The sequence below is a fragment of the Odocoileus virginianus genome, chromosome 20 (assembly GCF_023699985.2).
Source record: "Odocoileus virginianus isolate 20LAN1187 ecotype Illinois chromosome 20, Ovbor_1.2, whole genome shotgun sequence".
Lineage (NCBI taxonomy): Eukaryota > Metazoa > Chordata > Mammalia > Artiodactyla > Cervidae > Odocoileus > Odocoileus virginianus.
The window spans coordinates 22,165,493-22,187,869 of NC_069693.1; the positions used below are offsets into that span (position 1 = coordinate 22,165,493).

The window sequence follows — 22,377 nt, forward strand, 5'->3', positions numbered from 1 at the left end:
TGTAAGATCGTTGCTCTGGCCACATTAGCACTACAGCAAGTTGTTAAGGGTTTCGGGATCCTTAGCGATCAAAGGTGCATGGCTGCATAAATGCCAGATGTTGCCATTAGAAAGAAGGAGCCTGGTTTTCTCTGTACTCTTTGAACATCTAATAAAAGAACAAAGCTGGTGCTGTTGGCACCAAACCACCTCTACCCAGTGTGCTCCAGGCCCGGTGCGCGTCCTGAGGCTGCTGGCTGTAGATACGTGCCCGAGGGAGCCCAGTGTCATCCACCAGTTCCTTGCGGGTCTGCAACTGTGGTTTCACATTGTCCTTTCCTGGACAGGGACAACCTTCTGGAAGAGCTCAATCCAATGCTCTTATTTGAAGCCCGAGATTTAGCTTCAGCTAGAGAGTGTTTCTTCTCTGCTTGTAACATACCACCACCCAAGAGTCAGAAGTGAGGACTCTGTAACCCGGTGAAGCTTCTGGTGTGGCTACTCAGGGCCTTTCCCAAATGGCAGTGTCATAAGTGCTCATAATCCTTCTTTTTTCCCAAAGCCATAGGCCTGTTAGGTCACTGCGAGCCCAAAGCTAGCTGCTCTGCCTCCAGTTGCCGTTAAGACCTCGTGCTTTTCGCCAGCATCCTTTAGCTTCATACACTCTAAATCCAACATCATGTCTCATTGCCAAACCTCTGGCAGAAGCCGTGTTGAGTTTCTCAGTGGAGCTATCGACCACATTGACTGAAGCCGCAGCAACGTGTTTCTCCCCGTCCAAAAGGGTAAAAATAACAGGAACAAGTTGTCGGAAATGAAATTTCAATTCATCCACGCCCTTTCTACACTTCTGCTGCGACTCCCAAGCAGGGATCAATAGTGTTTAGACAGCCAAGGAGATTTTTTCCCCTCTTAAAGCACCAGATCAATAGTAAAAAAAAAAAAAAAAGAAAAAAATCCTCCAGCCCTCTGTATGTGTTGTAGTAAATGTGAACAAATCAGAGGCCTTTGGCTAAACGGATTGATGGAAGGCAGCAGCAGTCCGGCGCTTTGTAACTAAGAGCACATCAACCGTGCAGGTGGCAATGAGGGAGGAAGGCCGCCAGGCCCCGGGTGAACCCTGGTGCTCCCTCAGCTCCATCACAAGGAGGCTTCAAAGGGAATTTCTGTTCCCAAAATGAAGGGGAAAATTAAAAGGTTACTGTGCATTACAGCATGTGGGTGTGACTTTTACAAAAATTAGGAACAGTCAGGACCCTTTATGGAAATGAATTTTATTTGAAGATAGCTTGGGTTGTGGGGTACACTGCACTTCTCCATTTTGTTGCTGCTTTTTTCTTTTCTTTTTTTTTTTTAGATTAAAGTTTTTGGCTACCTATTGCTTTTCCTCACTGCTTCACAAATTTCATTTTCCACAATGCTGTCCAGCTCTCAAACATCTTTTCCCCTAGAAAGATTCTGAATGCTGATTTACTGGGTTGCCTGACTTTAGCCCAGCATGGGCATGCCTCTGACTCACCTGGGTTCCTCATTTGCCATCACTGATGTTCTCTTAAGTCTGTTCTCTCTCCTTCTCTTAATGTCATTATTCATATTAGGGAGAAATTGAGTTCAAGTTCAATTCTGATTTTCCTCAAATGATTTACCCAGGAGCAACCTTTCCCTCCCATTATAAACATTTCTGTATTGCATCTTTTTTTTATGCCATAGGTAAATAATACAATGTGCAGATATTCACATGGATATGCTAGTCATTAGACTGACTTCCAAATTTGGTCTTTCTGTTTGAAGAGAGAGAGAGAACTGATGGACTGAAGCCTTAATTATGGTGTGAGAAGCTGAAGACTTCTGACAATCCAATTCCTTAACTTCATTTGGAAAAGCCAACCCAAGGGCTCAAAAGACTATCACATAGCTGGTGCCTGTTTGTGGGATGAAAAGTTATTCAGGCTGCAAAGATGAACTGCTATGAACATGTGAATTTTGGCTTTTGTTATAAAAGACTTGTTATTCTTATCAATGATTATCATGCTAAGTTCTGTAATAAATTAAGATTTTATTTGAAATAAAGCACTGGTTAAATCTAATATAGAAGCATAGAAAAATGATAGCATGTCAACATATATTAGCTTTAGATAATATAATTTTTGTGGTAAGTTTAGTTATGCAAATGTTTATAGCCATAGATAAAAGAAATGATTCTTACCGATTATGCTATAAACAGAAGCTTTTCCTGGAGTCCCTTCCTGCCTCTTATATGCCCATACTTTAAACCAGACCTGTTCTTCTTACAGTCACTGGCATATCTGAAAGATCTCCTAGGGGAAAAGAGATATACTTCAGTCACTTTAAATAATCAAGAGGTTAGGTGATAGCAGAAAAAGTTCCTCTCGGTGGATGAAAGAAAGAGAAATAGAAAAATACAAATATTAATGTATTCAGTAATTAAAAAGTGCCAAGAACCCAGTATGCATCAGGTGAAGCAGAAATGAACAAAGACAAATACAACTACCAGGATAGCGGTTCCACGGAACAGTCCACTTCTCTCTTGTAAGGGGCCTCACACAGTGTGCAGCTGTGTTCTGCAGCTTTTCCTTCTCTCTGATTCTTCTTATCAGCAAGTTAAAGGTTTAAACATTTGAATACATAATGCAGCCGACTAATTCCAAAACATGGAAAGGCATTGGGCCAGGTTTCTCTTTGTCCGTTACTTTCTACCCTTTTCTCTTCTTGTTAGGGATGTTCAGGGGATGGAGGTGGGGAGAACACATGCTTGGAAGAAGAGCCAAGTCTTGAAGGTAACTGTTTTCAGTTACTATTCATATGAAGATTGTTCCAGAACAAAATCCCCAGCGCAGATCCCATTTGCAGCTCCAGATCTATGTATGCAATTGCCTTGTAGAGATCTATTCTTGATTGCTCCACAGATTTCTGCAGTTCAGGATCTCCAAAATTAAACTCATAATCCTTTATTCCAAACCTGCTACTCCTCCTTTGTCATCTATTTTGGTTATATAATAAACACGTATAACATTTATTACCTGCAAGGCATTGTTCTGAGCATGTCAGTATTAACCCACGTAATCCAAATAACAACTCTATGATACAGGTACTCTGATTATTTTCATCATAGATGAGAAAGATAACTGGCCCAAAATGAAACAGTGGTAAAGCCAGGATTCAAACCCAGGTAGCCCAGCTCTGAGTTTGTGCTCTTAATCTCTGTCACATGCTGCCTCATTGAAAGGCACCGCCACCCACTCTATTTGTTCAAGCTCAGAAATTCGAGCACCGTCTTGATTCTTCTGTCTTCCTCTCGCTCTTGCTCACTTCCACTCCTAGTCCCTTTATCTCATTACTCACCAAGTCCTGCCTATTGTATCTTCTAAATAAATCTTCTATCGGTCCTCTTCTCTTCATTTCCAATGACACTGCCCGTTCCTCCAGCAACCAGTGATATGATCATGGCATTTACTTGCTTAAAACCTTTCAATAATTCTGCATTGCTCTCATGATAGAGGACAGACTTTTAAAATGGTTTATGGGCCCTCCTTGATCTGTGTGCTGCTCTCCTGACCCTCCTCCCTGCCTTTATTCACATTCTCCACTCTAGCTCCACTGAACTATGTTCAGTTTCTCAGACATACCCTGAATCTTTTTCATGCTGCCTGTGCTTATGTGCATCATTCCATTTCCCTCCTCCTATCATCTTTGGGCTAACTCCAGCTGATGCCTCAGGATTCAGGTAAATATCATTTCTCTACAAAGGCTTATCTGGCTGCTGGAGCCTGGATTCTTTCTCCAAGCACGTGCTCCCACCTGGTCTCCTGAACATTTCTAACAAGGCAGTCACCGCACCTTGTTAGGATTGTGGGCATACTTGTCTGTATCTCCCTCAAGACCAGCAGTCCCCAACCTTTTAGGCACCAGGGAGCGGTTTTGCGGAAGAAAATTTCTCCACGGACCAGGAGTGGGGTGGGGATGATTCTGGTTTCCCCCACTTGCTCATCTCCTGTTGTGCGGCCCAGTTTCTAATAGGCCACTGACTGGCTGGTACTGGTCTGTGGCCCTGAGGGGGGGGGGGACCCCTGCTCTAGAATGCAAAGGCATTAGATTGAAGGACTGTGTGGTCTTGTTCACCATCTTATCTCAAACGAGTAGATAAGTACCTGACACATTGTGTGTGTTAGTCGCTCAGTCATGTCTGACTCTGCAACTCTATGGACTGTTGTAGCCTGCCAGGCTTCTCTGTCCATGGAATTTTCCAGGTAAGAATACTGGAGTGGTTTGCCATTTCCTTCTTATAGTAGATGCTCAGTAACATTAATTGAAAGAATGATTAGCCAACTAACTAATATACAGTGAGAAATCACTGTCACAGGAGCTAGAATATTCTCAGTCCATGTGACCAGCACATGTTCTTTCTATATATAGGAAGACCAACATGAAAAATCCAGAAGGATTTTGGTTGACAGAATCAGGACTAAGGGGTATCTAAAGAGTTCAGTGTTGAATGGCAGCTGGCAAGGATGGCATCATAAAACCATCTCAAATAGCAAAGGTGTTACCAATGAAGCTAGTATTAGCATCTGTTGGCCAAGGCCTTCTGTCTCCTGGACACCACTAGGAGGGTCCAGGCATCATTCCCTCTGGGACGATGCTCCCCCTTCCCTTTATGCATCACAAGATTGATAATCTCTTTCTTTAAATAGTCTATTCTGGTACAGTCTGGTTTTGCAGATATGGAAGCTCTTCTGTCTCTCTAAGGTGACTCTAGATTCATAATATGTCTTTTTCTCATTTTCAAGTTCTGGGGTAACCCCCCATAATTCACTATGAATTGGCAAGGTGTCCAAAAAGTTTATAGCAGTTCAGAGGTACAGTGGTTCACTTTTCACTGGAACAATCAAGAAAGACCATGAGATGACTGCATTTGATCTTGCCTTTGATTCTGATAAGGGAAGATGAGTTGTATTGTAGGGTATTGGGGAGTAATGAGAATTTCCAATGAGAGCCAGAAAAGCAAGGAGAGGCAGGTTTGTGACAAGATTTAGATGCTAGGATGTAGAATCTGGGATTTATCTAGAGGCACTAGGGAGCCATTGAAGGTTTTTGAGCTGGGAAGTGACACTGCAAGAGTTGCTCCAGGCAGTTTAGCCTGGCCTCTGTGTGTAAGGAGACAGGGTAGACAGATGTGAGAAGAAGAGGAGAAGACCCAGAGAGCTAGATGGGAATTAGGAGATGACGATTTTCAAATAAAGTTAACCGGCTGAGCAGATTAACAGGTAAGAAATCTGTGTCTTTAGTTTTTCACTATACTAGTACAATATTATATCCAAATACACAAACACATCATGCTGAAGTTTCCTGAATAGTAATTAAAAGCAAGCAAACAAAAGAACTTCATTTCTGAAGAAATACTTACTAAAGAAAGATAGATGGTGGGTGAGATTTAAAATCGCCCCAACGGGACGATACTGTATTTCTGAATGGTTCGTTTGCTTCAATTACTAGATGAGTCTACAGGTTAGATCTGGTTACAATGGGCTCCAAGATCTGTCCACATTCAACAGTGTGCTCAAAGAGGTCTTAGGTACTAGTCAGGTTGTGGGGACTTGGAAACCTTTCCAATCTAAACAATTTCTGCTGCAGTTGGATTTACACTGTGCCCTATAGAATTATGTGTCCAACATCTCAGTTGTAGCCCTAAAGTGTTGTTGAGGTGAGATGAAGGTAGGGCTGGTTTTGGAATTGGGTGGGGACAGTAGACTACTTATTTCAAACCCATTTACATTTCAAAGTCTTTTTCCTGTAGCTGTCCTCCAGTGATGGAGTCTTGGAGGGAAGGGAGAGTGAGGTGGTTACATATGGGCGCTGCTATTGTTATGTAGGAAAATACTTTTTGATGAACAGTCATTTCCTTCCACTGCCAGAGGGTGTTGATAATGAGCAAATTACCTTTTACTCCCTCTGGTGTGGATGTGAAATTGGCTGTTAATAGAGTTGCTAATGCTACCGGGTTAGCATGTGATTGTTCTATTTTAAGCCAATTTAAGTTATATTTGGGGACTAGCCAATCAGACAGCTCACTAAGAATATGGGCCCAACTGCAGCATTTAATATTGAGAAAGCTGCTTCACCCTTAGATGTGGCTGGGAGCAGAAACTGCTGAACAGGCTGTCGTTAACATGAAATATTTTAATACAATGTCTTTTTTTTTTTTTCCTTTGTAGGTACAAGAATGGTCTCATTAGACAAATACCAAGTGTTTTCATCAAAGGATAGGACCCATTTCAAGCATCAATACTATGGAATGCTATCTGACAATGATGTACTGTGCTTAATCTAACAATGGGTTAATATCGGTCATTTCATTACTGCTTGTTATGCTATGAAAGCTTACTAGAAAATGAAATGTTCAGAAATTAGTTGAAAGGAGCAAAAAAGGTGAGAGATTTCTACTGAGTTATGTGCTCGATTGGGCTAATTAAAGGTACAGATGCATTAGTAAGGGTATGGGGATAGCTTTGATTTCTTAAGATGCTTGCCTGGGAGGGGGATGGTTTATGGCTTTGTAAGTCCCCACACCCAAGGGAAGGGAGTACGGCTTTCTATTATATTCTTCCCAGCCCTCCCCTTACAGCACCCGTTGCCACCTGGCACCTGGTGGCTGAATTGACTGCATTGCTTGGGAAATTTCTTGCTTAAATAGGATATTCTTGAACAAAGCACTGTTGATTTGTGATTTTTATGTTTTATGGGCCTTTCATGTTTTAAATGTAAAGCTCATTAGCTACATACAGAGAAGGAAACAGGTATGAAGAATGGAAAATAAAACTCAACTGATGTGATACAGAAAGGTACAGTGTGTGCCGTTCGGGTTTAGATTAATTGGGCTTGGCACCATTATGACTCCTGTCACCTGATCAGTTTACTGGACTGAAGAAATTGCAGGAATGGAAAGTGCTGGTGCCTAACAGCACCCCAACCTCATTTCTTGCCAAAATACCTCCCAAGGAAATCCTAGGCTCATGCTCTCTGATTTGCTGTTAAGATGAGTAGCCATGGTAAACCTATCTCTTCTGAACTTCCTCTCACGTAACAAATGCTTCCAGAGAATTGCCACATGCCAGGTTGGGATACAGAAGTGACAGGGACAAAGTCCCTGACCAAGAGAGCACAGAGTATATTGGGGGAACACTTAGCTAAAAACACAATATATGGTTATAATTGAACTAATAAGAGATGATTAAAAGCATGGACATTTGCAAAATACTTTCAGAGTTGACTTTTTGCCTTCTTAAGCATCCACGAGACTTACAATGACACCCACTGTAAGAACTTTACAAATATTAACTCGTTAATTCTCATAGCAATCTTTGGAGGCAGGTACGATCATTGCCTCCATTCTATAGTTGGGGAAATAAAGGCATAGAGAGGTTAAGGTTAAGTAACAAGGTCACACAGCTTGTCAATGTAGAATTAGGATTTGAATTCCCATCATCTGGTTTCAAAGTCCCCAGCTACCACATGCTGTGGTCCCTGGAAGACAAGTGGGATTGAGCAGAAGGAGAAAAGAGGAATGGGTGATATTTGTTTCCTCCTTTCGACTTACTTCACTCCGTATGGCAGAGTCTAGGTCGATCCACATCTCTGCAAATGGCACAATTCTATTCCTTTTATGGCCAAGTAATATTCCATTGTATATATGTGCCACATCTTCTTTATCTGTTTCTTTGTTGATATTAATAGATGTTGAGGTTGCTTCTATGTCCTGGTACATTGAATTTACTTATTTTTAAAAAAAGAGAGAATGGGTGAGATGAGAATTTCAGGCTCAACCTTCCAAGCAAGGGACAGACTTATCCAAGGTTACTGATGGGTGACTACATATGGCATTCAAGGAGAACCCTTGTGGTCACTAACAGGATAAGAGGGGCTGTGGTTGGGGTGTGGGTGCCAATCTTAGAGGGATGGGAAGAGAAAGGGGAACTGGTGGGGAGGGCTGAGAAGGAGCCTACAGAAGGAAAACTAGCAGAAGGACCTCGCCAATGGGAAGGCAGAGAGATAAGTCCAAGTAGGATGAGGAGAACCCGGCCATTGTTTTAGAGATGAGGAGGCCATCGCTGACCTTGCGAGCACTCTTGGTAGAACAGGGGACTGAAATGAATGCTGTAGTTGATGGGGAGTTCCTGGAGGAGAGTGGTGTGAATGTTTTTCTAGAAGTTTTATAGTAAAGGGAAGAGGGGAGAGAGAGTAAAGGGAAAGGAAGGGAAGACAGTGGTTCTTGGCTGAGGGTCAGAGAAGGGGGAAAAGCAGAGTGAGGAGCGGGGTGGGGAGTGGGGAGAAAGCATCAGAGACAAGTAAGATTGAGGTGTGGAACCTCTTCCCACCAAACCTCGACCTGAAGCATTTCCTGAGAACAAGGTCAATATTATTATTTTTTCCAGGCAGTGGAACATAACATCAAGAGGTTCAGATGCAGATTTAATACAGGGGTCTTTAGAAGACATCACAGCCTATGAGGACTTTGAGAGAAGAGGTTTGTGTTCCTACCAGAGCACCAGGTAGAGAGCAGGTTCTTAGAATGTGTTTGTTGAATGAATAAATGGGTCTTATTTACATTTTTATTGTGAATATTATTAAAAAAGAATATGACACTGCTTATAAAACACTTGGAGACACAGTCATAAAAAAAAACTAACGTTTTATGGACTGGGAATCATTTTATGAAATGTTGCAGATACCCTATATCCATCCTGCCTGAGACCTTGAAGTAATAGGACCATTATAGGATTTCTCATTGGGTCATCAAAAAAGTTTCATCTCTCATATTCCTGCTACTTCACAGACAGATTCTGTGTTTTATTAAAGGTAGGAAAAAAATAAGTTGTTTCTGAAGCACAGGATATAGTTAAAGGTGTTAAGAAAACATGCTACAATCCTCACTAGTGTCTTGACTACTAATTTGAATAAATGTTTATTCTTAACTGTTTCAGCATTATCTTTCTTTTTCCAGAAAGGTCAGGGATATGCCACTAAAAATACATTCAGTACATTCAAGAATATTTTTCAAGTGATTTATTGGGGGGTAATGTATGGACTATTTATTTAAATATCTCTCCTATTTCCAGTAATGCCACAGCCTCATTAGAAGTGACTTGGCTCATTGCTTAAGCAAAATGATTTTGCTATTTAGTACCTGTCCTTTAAAAATAGGCTATTTTCCCCTAACCATTTACCAGAATTGGAGATCTATTTTTAGAAAAGTAAAAGAGAATGGGTAAGGTCACAGCCTCGGGCCTTGGGGAATTCCTCCTGAAGTTGTGTCTGTTGTACATGTGGGCTCATTTTTCTCCCTCTGGATTCTCCAGAGCGAAGGGAATTCTCCACTTGAGGTGTGAGGGCACAGCCGCTTCTCTGGGGAATTGCGGAAATCTGCCAAGAGGCTCTGTTTTGTATTCCCGGTGGCAGGCATCTAGCCGGCAAAGTATGGGGCCTGGTTTTAGCAGTGAAAAACTGCTTTGCTCTTTGGGGACATGAGAGAGTTATTTGCCGTATTAGCAAATGAAATTTGCTAACGAGCAACTCTGCAATACATAACCAACCTCTTTGTGGCTGATACATTCAGATGCTTATAACACATATAAAGCAGAACAATAAAGTGAACATGTGTGACCCCTCTGGGAGCTGAACCATTTCCGATGGGGCATCTAAGAGTTCCTTTTGTTTCATTCCTCTGACCCTGTCTCCCTCTGAGAGGTAACCACAGTCCTGAATTTTGTGTTCATAATTTATCTGATGAAAAAAATGCTTTTATCACATATGTATGTACCCCTAAGCAATAAGCTTTTTAAAGTTTGCTTGCTTTTGAGCTTTATAAAAATTGTATCATACTCTATTTAATGTTCTGCAACTTGTTATTTTCATTCAATGTTGTTTCAGAGATTCATCCATGTGATTGCACTTAGTTGTGGTTCATCCATTTCACTGCTGCGTGACAGTCCATTGTGGGAATACGGAACAATTTGCTCAGCCCGTTTTTTGCAGGTGTACACTTGGGCTGTTGGAGGTTTCTTAGCTATGCCAGGCAGGGCCGCTGTATGCACTCTTGGGCACTGTCATGCTCTTGTGCAAGTGATTCTCTAACGTGTATGCCTGGTTCAGAGGCTTGCAAGCGTTTAACTTTATAACACAGAGCCAGACTGTTATTCTTAACACTGCCATTTGAATTTTTTACCCCTTAATGAAAAATACGTCAATACAGCTGTGATTCAAAAAGAAAGGCGGCAGGCAGACAGGTAAGGAAGGAAGGAGGGAAAGAAAAGAAGGTAGGTGAAAAGAGAAAAGGGTTGTAAAAAAGAGAGAGAAAGAAAAGAGAAATCCCCCAAAATAGTTTAAGGCTAGTATTGAAGATAAACAAATTTCCTTAGATGTTTTGTTCTATTTTATGATCCAGCTCCAGTGGCTATAGGATGTTTACATGTTATTGAACTGGAAGACTAAAGAAGGTACTAAATCTAGTTGGTGTAAATGTGACAAACTGACATTTTCATTTATTGTTTGTGGAGTGTTAATTGCCTTCTTTCTTGAAGGTAATTTAGCAATATGGAATGAAAATCCTAAAAAAATTTCAATTTACTTGGCAATTCCTTTTATAGGATTTTATTCTAAGGGAAGAGAAGAATAAGTATATGAAGATGTTTGTTTAAAGATGATACCTGCAGAGTTACTGGTAGCAAAAAGAAAGGAGAGATCATCAAAATGTCCAAAAATTATTGGTTAAATAACTAGGAATTTTAAACGAGGGAAGGATGTGCATGTTATAGTGCCGAGAAGGACTTTAAGTGATGGTGATAACGATGATGATTGCTTATCTATATTTTTTCACTTTTCTATAAAAATAATGCATTACTTATCTTGATTAAAATAAAAATAACTTGTGGCAGTCTATTAAAGAGAAAGCTTGGAGATTTTTGATACTGCCTACATGCCATTATCCAATCTGTGAATTATCCTTAGAAAATTTAACATCATAGATTGTCACCTACAATGAAGACTTTCTCTTGCCTTCTGGGGATGTAAACAAATTTTATATCAGCCAACACACACACACAAACCAAAAAATATAATTCTACAACCCCCAAATGCATTTCATCGAAAAAAAGTAAACAACAAAAAAAATCTAATCATATGTCCCAGATCTGGTCTATTAGCTTGGATCATCCATACCACCACCAGCTACTTCCCTCCTCACCATGTTTTTTTCCTCTGGGTGGTTTAATATTTCTAATTCCATAACATGTAATTTCTATTTTCATAACATTCTTATGAGGTGGGAAGAGTGTTCAGTGTCAGGTATAGTAATTATCAAGGGTGCTTTTTAAAAAAAAATTTGGTAGAATACTGGTCAAATATTTTCATTGTATAATCCCTGGTCTCTTGGAGCCTTTGAAAATAATGGCCAGTAGTTGCGCAAGTTCATTAACTAATTCCCTTAAGGTTGGGGAACGTGCGTTATCTGGACCTGCTGATGTACATATTGCGCTATGTTTTCAAGTATTCCCTTACCTGGTTTATTTCAACATCTATATTTAAAGGTCTTCATTACTTCCTAATTATCTATGCTCCCTTCCCTTATTTTTCTTGTTAAAGACCAATTTAAAAGAGCAGCTTGGTATCTCTGCCACTCAGAGTCATCATTAATTTCACTCTCCTTCTCATTTATTAGGCCAGCCGCCTTATTGCCCAGGTTTCGTCCTCCCCAGCCTGTTTTCCTCGCCTCCAACCTCTTTGGTGGTATTAACTCATTCTGGCTTCTCCACTGCTCTTATCTTTCTTTCCTTGAGCAGCCTTAGAGAGAGTTGTGCATTCATTTTTCTTTTTTTGGAGTGGCAATGGCAGGGCAAGGTGGGGTGTGCTCTTCCTCATCCTTTCTTTATTTCCACAGTGGGCTTTCTTCTACCTTTAGATCTTTTCAAGGTTCTTTGTCAAGCGCTCCTTGTGTGTGTGTGTTTTTTTTTTTAATCCAAGGTATCCTGGGCCTTTGTGGCTTAACTGTTATTTGAAAACTTTGTGCCCTTGCCTGTAGTGCTATCTGGGTTTCTTAATTCACCCAAATTGGATTTCTGAAAATCTTTGAACTTGAGCAAGTTCCTTAATGTTTTTAAATATAGAGATCAGGTCATACTGCCAGGGCGGTGGCATCTCATGGTCAACAGCAACAAAGACCATTTATAGGAAGGAGAGAATCAGCACAGATGTGAGGTCATTGTTCCTGCCTTGGGCAGGATATAGACATTTTCAGACCCAAATCCATCCTCAACAACAAAATAAAAGCTAAAAATGCTGTTGGTGTTCCAAGTTGTTGACATTGAACTTAGTTTCAATGTCATACCATGGATGGCAAGCAGCTTGCTATTTAGAAAGGTGGGATTGAGAAATGCTTCCCAGGAGTTCTACTTTTTAGTTTACATTAATTAATGAAATGAGGACAAGTACTAGATTCTATGCTCATCAATTTAAATGCACCAGACCACAGTGTTCCTTCATTCTCTGTTTTTGACAGGGTCTGTATGTGGATATGTGGATCTGCTGGCAAGTATGTGATCTCGGCAGTTTCCCTTCCAGTCTATGGTAGCCACAGAGTCCTGCTGCTCAGGTCTCCCTTCCAGAGTGGATCAGTCCCCAGGAGTGCAGTTAGCTGGCAGCTTCCTGCTATGGATGTCTCCAAGGCAGCTGCTACTCAATGACCAGGCACAGCGGTGAGAGCAGGGATCCCCCTTTTCTGTATCCTTGCACCAGATTTCCCGGTTGGGCTGGCCATCCCCTTCTCTGTGCCGCACTACAGTCTGAGGCTCTGTTTACCCCATCTTCTTTCACAGATGTCAGACCAGCATGGTGGTCTGAAGGTTCTCCCTGCTTACTGGTGATCCATCTCCCTTTTTCCTTTGACAGGTGTTAACACCCCTAACGGAGGAGGCAGTGGCACCCCACTCCAGTACTCTCGCCTGGAAAATCCCATGGACGGAGGAGCCTGGTAGGCTGCAGTCCATGGGGTCTCGAAGAGTCGGACATGACTGAGCGACTTCACTTTCACTTTTCACTTTCATGCATTGGAGAAGGAAATGGCAACCCACTCCAGTGTTCTTGCCTGGAGAATCCCAGGGACGGGGGAGCCTGGTGGGCTGCCGTCTGTGGGGTCGCACAGAGTAGGACACGACTGAAGCAACTTAGCAGCAGCAGCAGCAGCAACACCACTAAGTCACTTGTATGTTTAACTCTATCTCAGCATCTGCTTCTTAGAGAATCTGAACTGACACAAGGACCCAATCCCCCTTTAGCCTTGCCAACCTCTCTGCCTGCCCCACCCATCTTGACTTGGCATGAACTCAGTCATACTTTCCTTTGTTAGTCGATGGAAAATCCAAATGCTAGAGTCATAGAATGTATTTCAAGATAAAAAGAAACAGAATTGGGGGTCATCTCCAGTATGGGATTATACATACAACTACTCTCATTCATTAATATGAATAATCGATCTCATTATAGTTTGATCAAATTGGATAGTTCCCAGGAAAAGAGTGTGTACTTAAACCACAGGATCACTAGGTGACGCTGCTGCCCCACATAAAGGCAACAGCCTGAGCTAGGCTTGGACAGAGCCCTTCGGGGCTGGGGGTTCGCTGTTTCCTTGGATGGAGCCCACCGGTCTGTAATCCACCCTAGAACCTGAAAAGGTAATTTCTGGCCCATGAGTCCAGGCTCTAGAAGAGCATGCCAAGTCTCTCTCTCTCTGTCAGAGCTTACGGAAACGTGTGTGAAGGCGTTCTCTGAAACTCTTAAACTGATTAAAAAAACTAACCATATCTGCTCTAACTTCTCTAACTGTCTGGCTATCCACCTTACATGACTACTTACCCTTTCAGATCAACAGAACAATATGGGAGAACTATCAGTTTGAGTGGTATCGGCACCATGGTCTTTATCTAGAGCCCCTTAATAGATTTGCACACCCAGGCCTCACTCACATGTGTTAGGAGTGTAGGGAGACAAGGAGTATCAGGTGTGGGGGCCACTTTCACACTTGGCGTATTCTCTGCTGAACGCAGAACATGCATCTCCCAGGTCAGGTTTCTGGCTTGAGTGCTGCCATCTTTCATGCTGCCTCTCCTACCTTCTCACATGTGCAGTCAGCAGTCTGTAAACATTAACACCTGTCCTGTAAATCCTCATAGACAGAGCTGCTGAGTGGCGCTAAAAACTTAACCCTAGAAATCACCCCTCATTCCCAAGTAGTCTTATCTGCTGTACATGCACAGTACTCCATCCTTAGAGGTTCTCGAATGGCACTTTGTCAATCTGAGTTTTAAGAAAAAGTCATTGTCTTACACGTGGAATGAGTATTTCATTGCCTATGAAATACTTTCATTAGCACTGGATTCATTCATGCTTCCATTGGGGAATATCCAGGACCACAACTATCAATCTATTCTTCATGTTTCTTCAATATACTAATCAGTCTTTCTCATCACGTTTTACATCCATAATGGTTCGGAATTTCCCAGAAGACTTTTGGCCCACTACCTTACATAGAGACATCAGGAGTGTGTCACTAGATAGTTTTCAATATAGCCCTCACACTGCCAATACGCTCACAATCCAAGTACAGTGCGACTCATGTGTGCTTGATTGTAAGATACAGATTCCCGGACCTCTCCCCTGGGGATTCTGACTCAGTAAATCTGAGGGGCACTTGGGAATATGTATTTTAAACAAGCAATCCAGTGACTCTACTGATCAAGTTAAGAAAACACAGCCCCACTAAACGAAGTGGGTTCTAAATAGAAACAAGGTTATGATTCCAATCAGATGCAGCACAAGCCACAATGCAAAAAAAAAAAAAAAAAAAAAAAGATATTGGAGATGTTAATAGCTAGAGAGAACCATCTGTGAGTTGTGGGACACCTTCACCAGGTAATTGGGCACCTAGGGTGATTGTAGCCACCTGGATGATTCTGATGGAGGAAGCACTGGGGAACCTTTTATTAACATATTTAATATGCTTGACTAAGGGGAAGAAGTAGAGGAGGCCTTGTTAGCAACTCCTCCTTGTGTAGCACAGGGCTAGGAAACAATGCTTTCTTTCTCAGGAAAGGCTTAGTTAACCCTTGATTGTCTTTCTCTGGGGAGAAATCACTGGGCATAACCAAGCCTAAACAGAAGTCTTTCTGAAAGAGTTGGGTGTGCCTGGGGCTGTGTGGGCAGTGCCTGGGAGGGGTACACAGAGGGTCACATCAACCTTTGTCGTGGAACACGGTACGGCTTCCATGACAGAGCAGTGTGCCCTGTTAGGTTCCTGGCTGCCCTCCTCCTCTCCTCGGTCAGCTTGAGAACCCCTGAGGACTCCAGAATATTGACCCACACAATGAGGGATCCCACCTCCCCTTCATCATAGCTGGGGAATGAATGCTGCTCTTTCCCAGCTGAGAGTTGACTAAGATAAAGAGATGCAGAACCTTAGTGGGAGGCTGAGGTTGGAACCACGTGTCTCAAAAAGCCAAGTGGAACCTCTGATCTGCAGGTTTTTCAGGCCACTTCTGTCACTCTGCACTCAGACCAACATCACACCTGCACACAAACCACAGTAGGTGAGATTTCAACTTTCCCCCTCCCCAACAAAGTCAGCCACTCTGCAGGGAATTTTCTGTTTGGTGGCAACAAACAGCTAAGTTGAAAATGCAACATTCTCTTCTCAACTGTAGATAAATCACGCAGCATCGTGGCATCTTTTTGTTTTCTATCCCTGAAAGAGTATGGTTTTTTTTTTTTTTTGGCTTTTTTCATAAATAAATATTTTAACTGGAAATTTCCAAGCATATGACAGGCCTAGAATGTGAACTTGAATGTACTGTAATAGAAATCATCAGTTGCCATGGCGACGTGTTCCAGGAGCAGATTGCAAGGAGTCACATGGGCAGAGAGTGCTCAGTAATACTAACACATCAGAGAGTGAGGCCACTTAACCTCAATCGCTTCCAGCTATTGTGCAGAATGCAATTGAATTTATTCCTAATTTCTGCCAGTGCTAAAGAACAAAATTTCCCTGCAGATTTTAATCTTACTCAGGCAGGCCCAGCTAGTGCTCAGACGCTGTTCAGCACCAATATTCAGTCCAGTTACTCGCCCACTTTACAGCTCTATTTTCTTATTTTTATTTTTCATAATAGCTTCCCTCCCCCTGCTGGGTCCCGCACGTCCCCCTGCCCTGGGGAGAACTCCCCTCCTCCTTTCCGAATGGCTGCATGGTCTCTCTGACTCCATTCTGCTAATACAAGGAACGCAGCTTTCATAATAATAGGGGTGAAAAAAAAAAAAAAAGAAAGAGCTTCACTGTCAGCAATAGCTTTCTTTTCCCCCCCTCCAAACCTGTTCTGAAATACAACTCCTGCCAGCTTTGGGCTGTACCTTGGAATGCCACAATTAACAGCTCCGGCATAAGAAGGCAAACTGGTGGATCAGTGAATAATGGAATCAAAGTGCATATTTTCAATCCCTGTGACAGTCACCTCCCCCTCCACATGTACAACCCCAACCAGGAGAGCGACACAGATTAGCAGGAGGTACGGCCGCCGATCACAGAGCACTCATTTCGAGAGCTTATCCACTCTTATGAAGGCTGATAAATCAGAGACTCTCGTACGGACAGTCTCAAGTTAGCAGCGTCATCGATCTCCCCTGGCCCTTTTAAGTTATTTGTCTTATTCACTTCCAAAGATGATATCAGAGATGCCAAATGAGTCTTTGTTTTCTGCACTCTTGCTCTTCCCAGGGTGAGTGGCTGTGTTGTTGTGGGGGCTACGAGGCCTGCTTCCGGGCCCAGCCCTTTCTTTCCCATGGAAGGTCACCTCTCCCTGCATTGAGGTCTTGTCAGCAGCCTGCCTGTGTTCCCAGGCCAGAGGTAGCATTCTCCAGGCTGATGGTCTTTGCATGGCCCTAGTTCTTGGATGATCTCTCTACTTTATGAATACCTCTTTTAAAAAGACAGAAAGCCAGCTTTAATAGCCAAATGAAGACAAGGCAGAGCTGGGCCTGAAACAGTCCACATTCTATAGGTCAAGCAACGGGAAACTTAAAAATATAGGGAGACTATGGAAAGGTCTTTTGAGGCGGGGGAGATAGTTTCTGAAGTGGTTTCCTTTAGAGGGTAGGGTCCTCTAATAAGGGGAAAAATGTAGTCACAATTCACTTCCTCAGCTAGTATCAAGCCGTTGTTCTAAGGCTGCGCTGGCAGAGGAAACATGGAGAGAAACTGAGAAGAGAGAGAATGGCAGCAGCGTGGAATTAGGACGAGCTGTTGGTAGTGGTTCCTGACTCTACACAGAGAACTTGATGACTGTAGATGTATCCACCGAGGCTGTGAGAGAAAAGAAGCCAGAGAGGAAATGAAGAGAAGCACTGTGAGGAGTTTTATATCAAGTAGTGTGACATTTGGATCTGGAGAGACAAAACCACGTGCCAAGCTATTGGCAGCACATGTGGCTCCGTGCCTGCCCTACTGCACAGGAGTCTCTGGAAGGCCTTTCCCAGGCAGCATTGCCCCACACCTGCCTGTCCACATGGCCGGGTAGCTCAGGTCAAGCCAGCCCTTCAGCCTCTATCAGGGACTTAATTTTTTTTTTATTAAAAATATTTTATTTTTTTACTGAGTTGGATTTTCACTGCTGTGAGCAGGCTTTCTCTAGTTGAGGTGAGTGGGGGCTACTCTCTGTTGTGGAGGACAGGTTTCTCATTGCAGTGGCTTCTCTTGTTGCAGAGCACAGGCTCTAGGCATGCAGGCTCTAGAGTGCGGGCTCAGAAGTTGTGGTGCCCGGGCTTAATTACTCTGCAGCAGGTGGGATCTACCTAGACTGGGGATCAAACCCGTGTCCCCAGTACTGGCAGGTGGATTCTCAACCACTGGACCACAAGGGAAGTTGTATCAGCTCAAGGTACTTCTAACTAGGAAGGGGTAGCACTATCTTTGTAACTGGCAAAATGTCCAGTTATCTACAACTTTGAACATGTTTTCTAATCAAAGTTGGTTTGATTTATACCGAAGCATCATTTCCACACTTACTAGTTAAAAATGCTTATTGTGGAGAGTCATTCAGGCAATCAGAGCCTTGGAACATTCCAGGAGATTGTCTAGTCTCTACCTAAGTGACGTCTATTTAGGCAGAGTGGCCTTCTGGAAACTATCCACAAAAGAGGTACTTGGCTGGGGGACCACTGAACCTTATGGCCTCTGACTGAACAAAGATGGCAAGAGAAGGTTAAGAAAAGAGCCTGAGCCTTTATCTGTGATGAATTTCATTAAAGAGAAGGACAGTCTGTGCTATTATGCTAATACCTGCAATAGCAATCTTATTATGTTCATTAATCTATAGCCAAGGAATAACATTATTACAGTTCTTATAGCTTTTCAAAGTACTTTCATGACTATTACCTTATTTGAACTGCACAGCAACCTTATAATGTAGGTGGGACACATTTTTCAGTTGAGAGATTAAGAGCTACAAAAGTTGGGACTGGAACAAAATCATACAGAGTAAGGACAAGATCTAGATCTTAGGACACTAGATGCTGTGTTCTTTCTATCACCCTGTGTGCTGGCCAGGCTGAGAGCCAGAGTACCTGCCTTTTCTCAGGGAAAATGGACCCAAAAGGCTCCTCCCTGCACAATTTGCTATAGTCCTATGTGCAGAAAGGACTGGCCCATGGGTAAATGGAGAGGGGTTGGCACTGTCTACGGGTTAAGCATGAGGGTCAGTGCCTCTGTACAAGTTTGGTGTAGATTCTGCTCATTAGGGTTTTCCAGATTGAGTAGAGACAACCCAGCTCAACCCAGCTTCTTTTTTGGGAAGTGTGAATCCTGGTGGAAAATGAGGAGGTGGGTCTAATTCTTCTTGCAAGAAGCCTGATACACAAATTTGCCTAATAAGCAGCAGGACTCAGAGTGAAGATGGCATTTGGGGTTTTGATGTAGCTGTGTTGACTCTGCCGAAACACAAACCACCATATGTCAGTTACCGAGTAACAGAAGAAATGGACATTTTCCTGTGCCTCCCTCCTTCCCCACCCTCTTTCCTACCCAGTCCTTGGTGCTGCAGGGACAGGGTCAGCGATAGGTTGAGAGTTAGGGATGTCTGGCAGATACATTACCTAGCAGTAAAAAACCCCCAGAGTTTCCACACTGGCCATTGTGATAAAGCTTCATGGAAATGGCCCCATGAAAATATCTAGCTTGATGACTCTCTGGCTGATGGAAAAAAGGTCCCTGTGCAGCTCCAAGTTTCTCGGGATCCTTGCATTGAACATCTATTGCAGATGCACATCTGAATGTGGGCAGATATTACTTAGACATAATAATCTATTTTCTCTTTCTTCTCCTTTTCTTCATACAAGCAAGTAGCCTGGTCTCTGCCTCCAAGGGGGGCATGTTGTAAGGCAGGGTGAAGGTCTTTCTGACTTCCATAATACTAAAGGTTAATTTTTTAGCATAACGGTCCTGATAAAGGTGTCACTAGATCTAAAAGGGGTGTTGGAAATGAATGGCCCTCCTGAATTTTATTTGTAGTTGAAATAGCAGGGAGGTATCATTGGCACTTTGTTCTTTAAGGAGCTGGGGATGGTAAACATCTAACAGTGAATGGGCAGGAGTTTTGAAGAAACATGAAGGCAGAAAGATGACAGCCTAAAAGAGATTCCTCCAAAGTTGGGAACAGTGAAAGGGGAGGACCGGGAAGGAGAAGAGGAAGTGTAGAGAAACTCAGCATCCTGACTGCAGAAGAGATTGGTTCCCTGTTCCCTGGCTCCCTCTGCATGAGGGGCAAGACCTCAGAGTGCCATGCGTGTGGGGTACATCTGCACGCAAGGTTGAGGTGTCCTCAGCATTGACGCAGTTGACACAGATGACATTAGGCAAGATAATTGTTGTGAAATTTTCCTGTGTATTGTAAGACGTTCAGCAGTGTTCTTTACCTCTATCCACTAAAAGCCAGTAGCAAGCTCCTCCTCAGTCATAGCTTGAATGTCTCCAGATGTTGCCAAATACCTCCTGGTGGGTAAACCTGTCCCTAGTTGAGGGCCACTGCTCTAGTCCAGGGGTTGCAAACTCAATTGCTATAGGAACCAGGTGACAATGACGGCAACAACAGAAATAGTAGTAGTAACAATAAACTCTTCTGTGAGTGCCAGACACCATTCTAAACACGTTATAAATTTTAATTCATTTAATCCTCACTCTTACCCTATGAAGCAGGCACAACCTCATGTTACAAATGAAGAAACTGAGGCACAGAGAGACTAAGAAACTCATGGAAACTCACACACTAGTAAATGAAGAGTGAGCATTTGCACTCAGGCCCTGTGATCCCAGAGCCCCAGCTTCTCTCTGCTATAAAACCTGACTACTGCACCATTTCCCTTTATTGAAGTCAATTTATTTACCTTGCCTATCAACTCAGGGAGAGAACATTCACTTTTTAAGGATTAAGGAGTCTTACAGTCTCCTGTGATACAAATGCTTCTATATTCGACAAGCATTGCTGCAATGAGAAGACTTACTGAACTGACAAAAATTGGTGAGTGTTTTAAAGCACGCAGTGTTAGGTGTGTCTTGGCTTCAGCAGTGTGGAACCTTCCTCTGAGCTACATCCTCTTGTATGTGGGCAGCACAAGGTTTTTAGCTTCCGTGGAACATCTGTAAAAGTTGGGTGCACATCCAGAATTTACCATATCCTGCACTCTCATCCCGCCTCTTCTGCATTCAGGAGGCAAGGTACAGTTCACTTAGTGATGGACTTTGCTTGAAGGAAACAGCTCCTGTCTTAGCTGGGCATTCTTCATCAGGGCTTGGGTGATGTAGGATGCCTGGGGAAGTGGGGAGTAGGCTATGGGCCCCAATTCTGCATGCTGCTGGTGATGTATATGGAGATTGTCCTTGGTGGGGTCTCTGGGAACCCACCTGCCAAGGCAGGAGACATAATGAGACCTGGGTTCGATTCCTGGGTCAGGAGGATCCCCTGGAGGAGGGCATGGCAACCCACTCCAGTATTCTTGCTTAGAGAATCCCACGGACAGAGGAACCTGGCAGGCAACAGTCCATGGGGTCACAAAGAGTTGGACACGACTGAGGCGACTTAGCACGCACACACTGCGTGCTTTAGCTGCATTACAATCCTCTGGACGACTGTCCACTCATGGCGCTTCCACTTTCTGTTTCTTAGTCTGAAGAACTCTTTGTCCCCACCCTACCTGTGGGATGGATTCACAGAGCTCCCCACACTGCCACAGAATTGTGAAGGCATCTTTGCTTTTCCCGCTCTTTTCCAGTGATGCTTCAGCAATGACCTGGAAGTGTCTGATGGAAAAGCTAACATTGGGCTTTGAGTCAGTTTTCAGGCTTCCCCTTGTGAGGGTGATGAGATGCTAATTTCAGTTCAAATTTTACGCTAATTTCAGTTCAAATTTTATACCCTTAGAACAGAGCATTTGGATTTAAATTTAAATTGGATTTTGAGAGGTGTAAAAGTCAAAAGTACCCTGTCCACATTTTCATTATAGATACTCCTCATTCCCAACAGTTGTTAGAAAGATCTTCAACACTTCCCACATTACATCTTTTTTTTTTTTTTTTTTAAGTTTTACTTTACAATATTGTATTGGCTTTGCCATACATTGACTTGAATCTGCCATGGGTGTACATGTGCTCCCCATCCTGTACCCCTCTCCCACCTCCCTCCCCATCCCATCCCACTGGTCATCCCAGTGTACCAACCCCGAGCACCCTGTCTCATGCATCCAACCTGGACTGGTGATTTGTTTTACATATGATAGTTTACATGTTTCAATGCCATTCTCCCATATCATCCCACCCTCGCCCTCTCCCACAGAGTCCAAAAGACTGTTCTATTCATCTGTCTCTTTTGCTGTCTCACATACAGGGTTATCATTACCATCTTTCTAAATACCATATATATGTGTTAGTATACTGTATTGGTGTTTTTCTTTCTGGCTTACTTCATCTGTATAATAGACTCCAGTTTCATCCACCTCATTAGAACTTATTCAAATGGATTCTTTTTAGTGGCTGAGTAATATTCCATTGTGTATATGTACCACAGCTTCCTTACCCATTCATCTGCTGATGGACATCTAGGTTGCTTCCATGTCCTGGCTATTATAAACAGTGCTGCTATGAACATTGGGGTACACATGTCTTTTTCAATTCTGGTTTTCCCACTGTGTATGCCCAGGAGTGGGATTGCTGGGTCATATGGCAGTTCTATTTCCAGTTTTTTAAGGAATCTCCACACTGTTCTCCATAGTGGCTGTACTAGTTTGCACTCCCACCAA

General features: G+C 42.9%; 1 long non-coding RNA gene across 1 annotated transcript in view; it reads right to left on the bottom strand.

The window, feature by feature from the left end:
- Positions 1-1,019: 1,019 nt before the first annotated feature.
- The window catches only part of LOC110149029 (uncharacterized), a 118,556-nt gene continuing 97,198 nt past the window's right edge, over positions 1,020-22,377 (bottom strand). The window contains exon 4 of the long non-coding RNA XR_002317324.2: positions 1,020-2,297. This is a non-coding gene — a long non-coding RNA (uncharacterized lncRNA). The remainder of the gene's footprint in view (positions 2,298-22,377) is intronic.